Source organism: Crassostrea angulata, chromosome 4 (genome assembly GCF_025612915.1).
Source record: "Crassostrea angulata isolate pt1a10 chromosome 4, ASM2561291v2, whole genome shotgun sequence".
Taxonomy (NCBI): Eukaryota; Metazoa; Mollusca; class Bivalvia; order Ostreida; family Ostreidae; genus Magallana; species Magallana angulata.
Window position 1 is genome coordinate 39,419,336 of NC_069114.1, and position 9,825 is coordinate 39,429,160.

A 9,825-nucleotide genomic window follows, 5' to 3' on the forward strand; every position below is an offset into this window, starting at 1 on the left:
TGGCAGATATGTTATGTGACAAGAAGTGAATTAGATTTGTTCTTATTTGAATATCAATATAGTAGAATCGTACAAAAATAAATTTCTTAAAAGAAATGTTATAATTTTCATTGTATGCTTCTATCAATATTAGAATTAGATAGATCATAACCGAATTCATAATTGAGTTAAACATATTCGTGTTATATTCATGCATCATTCACCGAAATAGACTTTTCCAAAAAAAATTTAGTGTTCTATTTAGTTTTTCCGTCAAAAGATTTCTTTAAAAAAAATTGTTAGTCACAATTTCGTTGAAAAAATATTAATCTTCCTGTTTCTGGTTTTTGACATGCATTCGCAATGATTAAAAAAGACCTCAACACTTTTCATGTCAGATTTGTTTTCTATAAGGAAGCATGCATATTTAACATGAAAATTGACTCTTGTAAGTTAAAAACGATGACATGGTTTGCTGTGGTGAATCTTCTAATTCGTTATATAATCTTTGTTGATTCACCACTTAAAACAGGTCCTTGACTACAACTATTGGGCAACCAAAGCACATTGTGTCATTAACTAGTATCCATAGTATATGTAAAAAACCTGCGAAAATGATTGGTGTAAGGATTATCATGTTTAAAAGTATCATTTGTTTTCGATTTTTCTTCTACATGTAAACTGCGTTTAAATATATTATTTGATTGATGGAAAAAAAGACAATAACAAAATGATATCATTATAAGTGCAAATATATTTCAAAGAAATTAAATTGTTAAAAGCTTTTAAAACAAGAAACAAAATATCTATCGATATATAACTAGAAGTTTCCAAGTGCAGTAGCTAGAGTAGCAACGCTCTTTTGCTTGTTCTCCATATATTTTTCTCTCTCTTTCTCTTAAAAGGACTGATATAAGGTAGCTATCATTTTTATTAAATTAAGAGTTTGTGTTCCTGAAGGCTTATAAGTGTTGCTAAAATTCATGAAATGGTTTTTAATGATTATCATTCGTTAAAGGGATGTCTCTTGTTGAAGATGATATGCATTATATAGGCCCCTAGTGTTGTTTGACTTTACACATTAAAATTGCAGGTTACAGACAGTAGGAAAAAAAAGCACGAAAAGTCGATGGATGGGACATAGTAAACTGTACACCGGTAAGTTTCCGACATGCACATGGTACGTTAGGTCAACCCTTTGCAGGGAAATAGCTGTGGAAAGTCTAATAAGCCGAAAAATCATGAAAAACGGGCTAAATGTGAAAAAACGAAATCTCAGGAAAACCACTATGTAGAACATTTTACACATTATGACTAGTAATTTTCCTCAGGAATTGGTGATTGGCTTTATATGGAGTGAATTTAAGGTACGTGTATTTAAGCTGAATGGGAACGGAGGAATATCTAGTTACAAAGTTTCGAAAATAATATTTGATGGATCACCTCAGTCTATGGGTGGTATTTGAAGAGAACTTGATTATTTTACATGCATATATGGTCTAAAAGTTAATTTCTCAACACTAAAATGGTATGGATCGGAAGTAAGAAATTTTCAAAAGAAGTTTTTCACCACTCGCGATGGAAGCTCGATTGGAACAATCCCACTTTTGATTTACTTGGTATACATTTTTCTGTTAATTTGAATGAAATTACCCATCAAAATTATCAGAGGTAAGCCGTTTGATAAAGCAATGGAAATAAAGAAATCTTGCAACATTTGGAAGATTGATTGGGATTAAAACACTGATAATACCAAAACTTAACCACTTCATCCTAACAATACCAAAACTTAATGTAGACTAACTTCAACAATTTGAGAAAGAAATTTAAATATACCATAAAAATATATATGAAAGACAATCATCCCTTGGCAGTGAATTATATCAAAAACTGTCCCCTGTCACGTAACCATTTCTTCATGTTGAAACAAACAAATGACCTTGACCAATTGAAACCTTAAGCTTTTACGTATAATAACATTTTTATTTGTCCTTGTCGGTGATAAAGAGTAACAAAATGTTTGGTTCTTTTCTTGCTAAGAAATGATTGGGTAGCAACTGCATGTACAACCGACGAAACGGAAGTAAATGATGAACAGTAACTCGTGCAATTTTTAAAACAGGACTGGTCAAAAGTACAATGATCCCTGTTACACAATGAAGTGACGTATTATATGTTGGTTAAATAGAAGGTTCGGTATTGGTTTGGTTTTGAGGGGATGTGGTAAATCCTTTGATGGTGTTTGAGTTGTGGTGTAGCGGAACAGGAGAGTTTGCCCTCACAGGAAAGTACTAAACCGGCATATGGATAACGGTACAAAGAGCGCACCGTTTTTGATACCATGCTACAGATTTTGTTAAAATGTTGCAAAATAAACTTTATAAATGGTAACTTATTGAAAAGCTGACATGTAGTCATCAATTAAAAAAAGATATAAAATGCATTATTTTTTTTCTTCAATCTTTGACGACTACCTTATTAGTTTCTAATTTCTATTATCACTCTAATAGCTACACAACCACCTTATAATAGCATCCCAGGCACACGTTAAATAAGATAGGTTAAAATGCGCTAAGGAGAAAAATTAGAGCTGATGTACGGGAAGTTCCAATGAGTAACCTTTAAAATAAACTCATTAAAACTATTTCAAAAATCACCTAATATGATTTGTCAAACGTTGAAATATTCGATCCTCTCCATTTGTATTGCATAAATTGTCGTTTGTATTGTATAATTTTCTATTTGTATTCTAAAACTTTTTTTGCATTGTATAATTTTTATTTGTATTCCATAATTTTCAATTTGCATTGTATAAGTTTAATTTGTATTGTATAACTTTTGTGTAATTTTTCATTTGTATTGTGTAAATTTTATTTGTTTTTTAAAATGTTTCATTTGTAGTGTACACGTATTTATTTGTATTGCAGAAATTTTCATTTGTTTTGTATCATAAAGATTGTTTATTTTCATTTGTTTCGAAAGGAATTCTTTGATTTGCTATTATCCTTTATGGACTGGGTATTGGTAAGGTGTGTAGAATCTGGCTTAGCCTTTTTTGGATAGGTTAATCATACTTAGATGTCTCCGGGCGTAATTTTTTCCCACTTGTTGTAGTTAATTTAAGCATCGTCGGAAACTCACAGTCGGTATCGCCTCTATTACACCCGGAAGGGTTTTCGAAGATGAAGTGTTATTACGCTAATTGACATGTTTTAAAAACAATGAAATATTAATCTGCATGCTGCATATGATCTGTGTACATATTTTTGTTTAAACTTTTGAGTGTCTTATTAGTTTTCCTATTTAAGTATTGTCATCATTTGAAATTTTGCTTGTTAATCTAATATACAATGAACACTGTGGAATTATAAAAATTCATGGGGGCCAATTTTCGTGGATTGTTTAAATTTTACATGTTGATTGCGACGTAATTTTGTTATTCTCATAAACCTACATTAAGAAATATGATTTTCAGCCATTATTTATTTATTCGTGGAGGATGTTTATTCGTGGATGAGAGTTACCCACAATATCTACAAAAATTTAACCACCAATAAATATAATGATTCCACAGTATATTATAACAGAATTCCAGACATGAATGCAGAATGGCACTATTACAATCAAGAGTTATCGGACATTTCTTATTTTCTTATTACTGTCTAATGGATAAAGCATCGTTCAAAAAACTGTCGGTCCATTCACAGCAGTTACTTCTATTAGAATTGATCTACCGAAAAATATCGTAGTATATAAAAATCGGTCAAAGAAGCTAAGACAGATGAATTTATGTAAACCATCTAAACACCTTAGCACTACCCAATTCGATTAAGGTTTTATATAACCAATGAAATCCTTCGTTAAAGACCAAAATAAACAATCCTTAAGATACAATACAAATGATAACCATGCAATACAAATTAATTAGTTTACAATACACATAAAATAGTTTACAGCACAAATGAAAAATATAATTATGGGGAAAAAGCGAAATATCATTACAGGGTGTAACCTATCTGGATAAATCATCGCCTGTTTACTAAAGTTTGGATAAGAGTGATTGGGCTATTATGTTAAGAAAGCATTGAGCACTCTATGGGAACTGCACGAGTGTTCGATATGCACATTAAGTAAGACAAAGTACCGTTTCCAGTCAGAATAATTAAATTTTCTGGCAATGCAAGGTACATATCAGGAACTATAATGATTGTAACAATACGTGAAAATAAAATAAAATGAATGAAGCATAGATCTATGTTATGTATATATTTAAACAAAATTGATTATTGTGGTGGTGCTATTTATATTATGTTAAAGATTTAAACTAAAGGAAAAACATTGTATTACTATTTAAGATAAGTCATTGTCGATGTAAATATTAGATCAACAAATTTAATTATACCGTTTGAAAGGTTGTTTTATGGGACCTCAACACACTCTGTAAATGTTTGTATTCCTTACAGATTCATGAATGCATTTGACTTGATGTTCAAGTTTGGGGAAAATTCAAATTTTAAAAACAAAAGTACCTGTTATATTTGAACTCGGGACCTGTGGGGTAGTAGACCGAAGTTATAACCACAGATATATAGAGATAGACACCCAATTTTAGTGACATTTACAGTTTTACAATGAATTGAAATTGCCATGTTATTACGTAATGTCATAAAAATTCAATGTCACGGTGTGTCGAGGATCAATAATTCGACGACAAGGGATCACAAAAACAAAATAATATGATCTTCATTTTACGGCTTCGTGAATGATTAACTATTACATGTACTTTTACTCTTAAGAAAAAGAAAAGCTTATATATATATATATATATATATATATATATATATATATATATATATATATATATATATATATATATATATAAATATATATATATATATATATATATATATATATATATATATATATATATATATTTTTTTATTTTTTTTTCCCTCGGACTGAAATGTCACACTTTCATTGGATTAACATGGCACGTGATTGCCTCATATATGGTCGTCATTTGCCGCGCGCCGCCTCACCTATTCATCTCGATATATCATATTATTTAACACAGAAATCGTGTACAGTAAGTCCTTAAAATATTTAGAGTAGTTGCCCTTTGGAATTATTTTTAAATTAGAGTAGTTGCCCTTTGAATATTGACGTCACATTGTTATGTCTGGAGCAGAGCAAAATGGCAGCGTCGAAATTTGCTCAAATCTCTGCAGAGGTTTAAAATTGAATAGCAACAAAACATTGTAAGTAATTTGGGTGAAGCGAAGAATAATATATATATAATTAAAGGAATATTTAACCAACTAAGGTTGAATTAAATTCAGATTTATTGACAGCAAAAGAATTAAGCCTTAATTTAGAACAGACGTACGTATCCAGATGAATGTTTAAAAAATAATAAATTATAAATTCAAGAAGCAAAAAAAAAAAAAAAAAAAAAAAAAAAAAAAAAAAACAACCCCAAAAAAACAAAACCAAAAACAAAAAAAAAACCCAACAAAAACACCATCACTAATGAATTTTCCAAACGTCGATAAACATTTTTAATGAATATTTTTTGTAATCAGAACAAAAATATCATGATTGTAAATATGACATTTCTTACACTAGCAAACGTCTCTTGGCACTGCATGCAAATAAATAATTTTGAATGTTGAATGTGTATTATTTTTAAAATATTGTTTTGTTTGTCTAGTATATGTGTACCAAATAACCTTTAAGTTTGAAAATGAATAAAAGCATGACCCAAGAAATATTGTGTTGAAAAAAAGTCCAAAGGTTTGTCTACGTAATTGAATATTATTGTTACACAGCACGCTTTTTCTCCTAGACTAGGTATGTGTCATGCTACAATATAAACCGCAACAGTTCAATCATCGTATCTCTTAAGGCACTTCGAATTTAAGTAGATAAACTAGCATATAACGCTTTAACTTATGATGTAATATCTGAAGTGGACAATGCATGTAGGTCAATTTCAATGACTTCGGTGAATAGTGTGTCACTTATAAGTCACAGATCGTGTAACAGCGGTTGTTTTATTGTTAATCGAGAAGAGGCAGTATAGATGTTACGTATAAGTAATTATTTCCTACAGAAGACCTCAAGTGGGTGATTGGTAGCTTGTCGTCTTAATCCCACAACAAGACTTCTGGCAGATATGATGGTGGCTTCACTTCGTATTGTGCAACCTTGGTGTTGTATTTTGCACAGAGAATTTAAGCAAGGACACCCCTTTTCATTTGTGTTAACAAATAAATAATTTTGCATATAAGTTTATTAAAATAAGAAAAGATCGTGTTTCAGTCCAGAGGTTTTTTTTTTATTTTCAAGGCAAATGAAGGAGGGGGGGGGGCATGTCCCAGGTGGCTGAAGTATTTTGATCTCAATTTCTAGTTCGCGTAGAATGCGTGGGTCATGATCAATGACTGATACTATTCATCGTCAATAATCACTGTATAGGTTTGATTTAACACGGACAGAATCAGCGAGAATCGCTAGCCATGCTCTGTAGAATATTGTTTTGGCTGCCAAGTAATTGAAATCTCATTTATCAAGAAGTCCACTAAATTAAACCGCGCTATATCACTTTGTTTGGTTTGTCTCTGGTGTGGAATCCGCACCGAAGGATTGCTTCGACATCGTGATGTGTTTGACACGACAACAAGATTTAATAGGTTTCTTTCTCTAATCCTTGAACCGAAGGATTATTAGGACGTCCGTTGATTGAAAAAAATCTGGAGGAGTGAGTACGAATACACTAAAGAAATATTTCTTGATATCCATTGAAATGATAAACATGCTTACTTTGATAACTGCAGCGTATGTATTCAAACGTCTAAATGCGATTTTAAGATATTTGTAAACATTTGTAATGAAATGTACAAGTGAATGATCTACTATTGTTTGAAACGAACTACAAGATATATTTGAAGATTATGAATGTAAACAATGTAATCAAATAAAATACAAGAACAAGTTAGTTTAAAAAGATACGTATTTCAATCAATATTAATTGCATCTATCAAAAATATTATATTCATTTCACTTTTTGTACACACGTAAATGATCTTTTTTTCTTATTTGAACGTCTTTATCTTACTGATTCAAGTATTAGAATCTTTTAAAATGGCTTTTAAGTGTTGTATCTACAAATGTATATTTAAAATGATTTATGACATTTTAGTTTAGAATATTTCTAGTACAGCTTTTATTTTACGTTTAAGTTTGACTTAGAATAGACATTAATCAATTTGTCAAAGATTGCCTTAGGAATATTTTAAAGAAGAATCTTAAGACTTTTTTGTAAGCATGTCTGCTGCTGCAGACCTTTACATGAAGCGAACTTGGGACTTAGAAACAACTCAAGAAAGTATTTTTAAGTCTTAGTCTAAATGCAGTTCTTGAAATTATCCTTACCAAATTATGTTCCTAAGAATTGGCTTAATCTAAGAACAACTTCAGACATATCTTAACTTACTTTTTTGCTAAGAATTGAACTTTCTTAAATTTTTTTTCGTAAATGTGCCTTACCAACTGTACTAGATTACAATAAAACATGTTTAATCCCAACATTAAACTTCTTATTTTTATCATTATCTAAAAATTAATGTATCTGATACAACCCAAAGACTCATGGTTCATTTTGTTTTGAGCTAAGTAGGGACATGCCGCAGAAAAATAAAGCTTTATGCCATAAAACATTTTTTCCGAAATCATACAAAACTCGTCAAGCCCTGGGCATATTCTTCTGATAATTACACCAATTCAAGGATAGATTAGACGAATATTATTGAGAGCCGAGTCACAGTAGATAACATGTTCAATGAAATCGAATTCTGACTTTGCTATACTGGGCTATCCCGAGGATATCAAGATTCCCACCTCTTGTCATTTTGCTCATATGTTGATTATGTGATGAGGTTTGTTCGAACTTCCTGATAAGAAATGAAAGTTAATTTAATTTTTTTCTGATAGATTATTTATATAGCTACAAATAATTTTAGAAAAAAAAATCAAATTTTACTTTTCTGTTATCTAAGGAAAAAAATCATCTGCTCGGACGAATTTGTTTGGATAGTCTTTAATGAGGGACCCGCAACGAAAGATTATTTCAACATAACGTATACAACATGAAAAAGATATTTACCATATATTAATATTTAAAATAGATTTTTATCATTTAATTTAACCAAAATGGTTTGTAACTAGTTAATAAGTGTAGTGTTGCTGTTTGTTAATCATTTATTTTATTCTGTCATAGCTACATGTATGGTCATCTGTAGGAGTAACTGAAGAATTATTGTTAAAATTCTCATGTTTGAAGCAAGAGGATTGATATTGTATTCTACAAATCTTTGAATTTGAATTTAAAAATTTGAAATATGTGCTGGAGTAAAGGGTACTTAGTGGTCAAATTTTAGTATTTAGACATTTAATTGTACTTAGCTTTCTTACACAGGTACTTGTTCTGTAAATACCACATAGCATACCTGGTAATAATAACAACAACACTGTTATTATTATTCTCTAGGGTGAACTATTATCAAATAGAAACTGACGCCTGTACTTTATACGCTTGAATGTTTACATTTTTATACTGAATGACATTGTCTCCTCGAACAATCTACATTTCATCTTATCATATATCTCTGTACATTGTAAATGTGATAAAGACTATAATTTCGAAATTAAAGCAGTATTTTTCGTTTTTTTCCCATAGCATCCAAGTATCATAATATCTAGAGTAATATCAACCTCTGAGTCGCTTTTTTCCAAAATAGGCTTTAAATTATTAGAATTAAACAGATGTTTGGCGTGTTTCTCAGCTTTTCGAATAGCTCATAAAAAAGACACCTCTTTATTGCACTTGATTTTATAAACGTTCAAAATACCATGTTATAAAGTAATTCAATATTTTTGACACTGTTATTTAACATATTCTTTTTTTCTATATGTTTCTAGATGATAACACATTGATTTAAATAATATAGTTCAACACTGATAGCCATTTTTTTTTACTTTTCACCTTGATGACTCTATCTATCTATACTACTATTAAAATAATAGACTCAATTTATGGGCTCTAAACCGAGAAATCGGAGTAGTACTGTCTTTTGTTTCATATATTCTAAACACCATTGGTACTTGAAGATTACCAATTTGTTTTCATTTTTTCTTAATCAAGCTTCGCTAACTAATAATCAGCGAAAATTCCTTTAAAAAATCCGGAAATCATCTGGATTTTTTGGATTTTACTATCTTGTGCATGCGCATTACATTCTCACTAAATCACGGGAGGCTCTTTAGTTTATGTTTAGAAACGATAATAGAAATACGTGTAAATTTTCATTGGAAATTTGCTATATATTGTTCATCAAAGAAAATACGGGAGATAACTCTATCTCAGTGCATTAAATATGAAAAATCCCGAGAGTTCTGAGTGTCAACATAGTGTATTAATTTGAAGCAATAAAAAAACGTTAGTAAAAAAGTGTTGCATTCTTCATCAATATGAATTAAATTTTTAGATGAAAGGTATTGACAGCCTCAAAATGGTTTGTTATGAATAATTTGACTGTTATTTTAAATGCAGCTTCATTAATTTTCTCCAAAATCGTTTCGGAGCGATTCTGCAATTTTTTGCTAAATTATGGATGTATGGGAGGCGTTTTAACCGTGGTGAAGGCTTGTCTTAAGACAGTTTGATTATTCTAACTAAGCAGAGTGTAGTGAAATTAAAAGCACCATTGTAGGCTTAAAGCTTGGTTATGTAAATGTTAATTTACAATACGGTGTGTCAATGTATCTATTTCGTAAATGTCCGATATC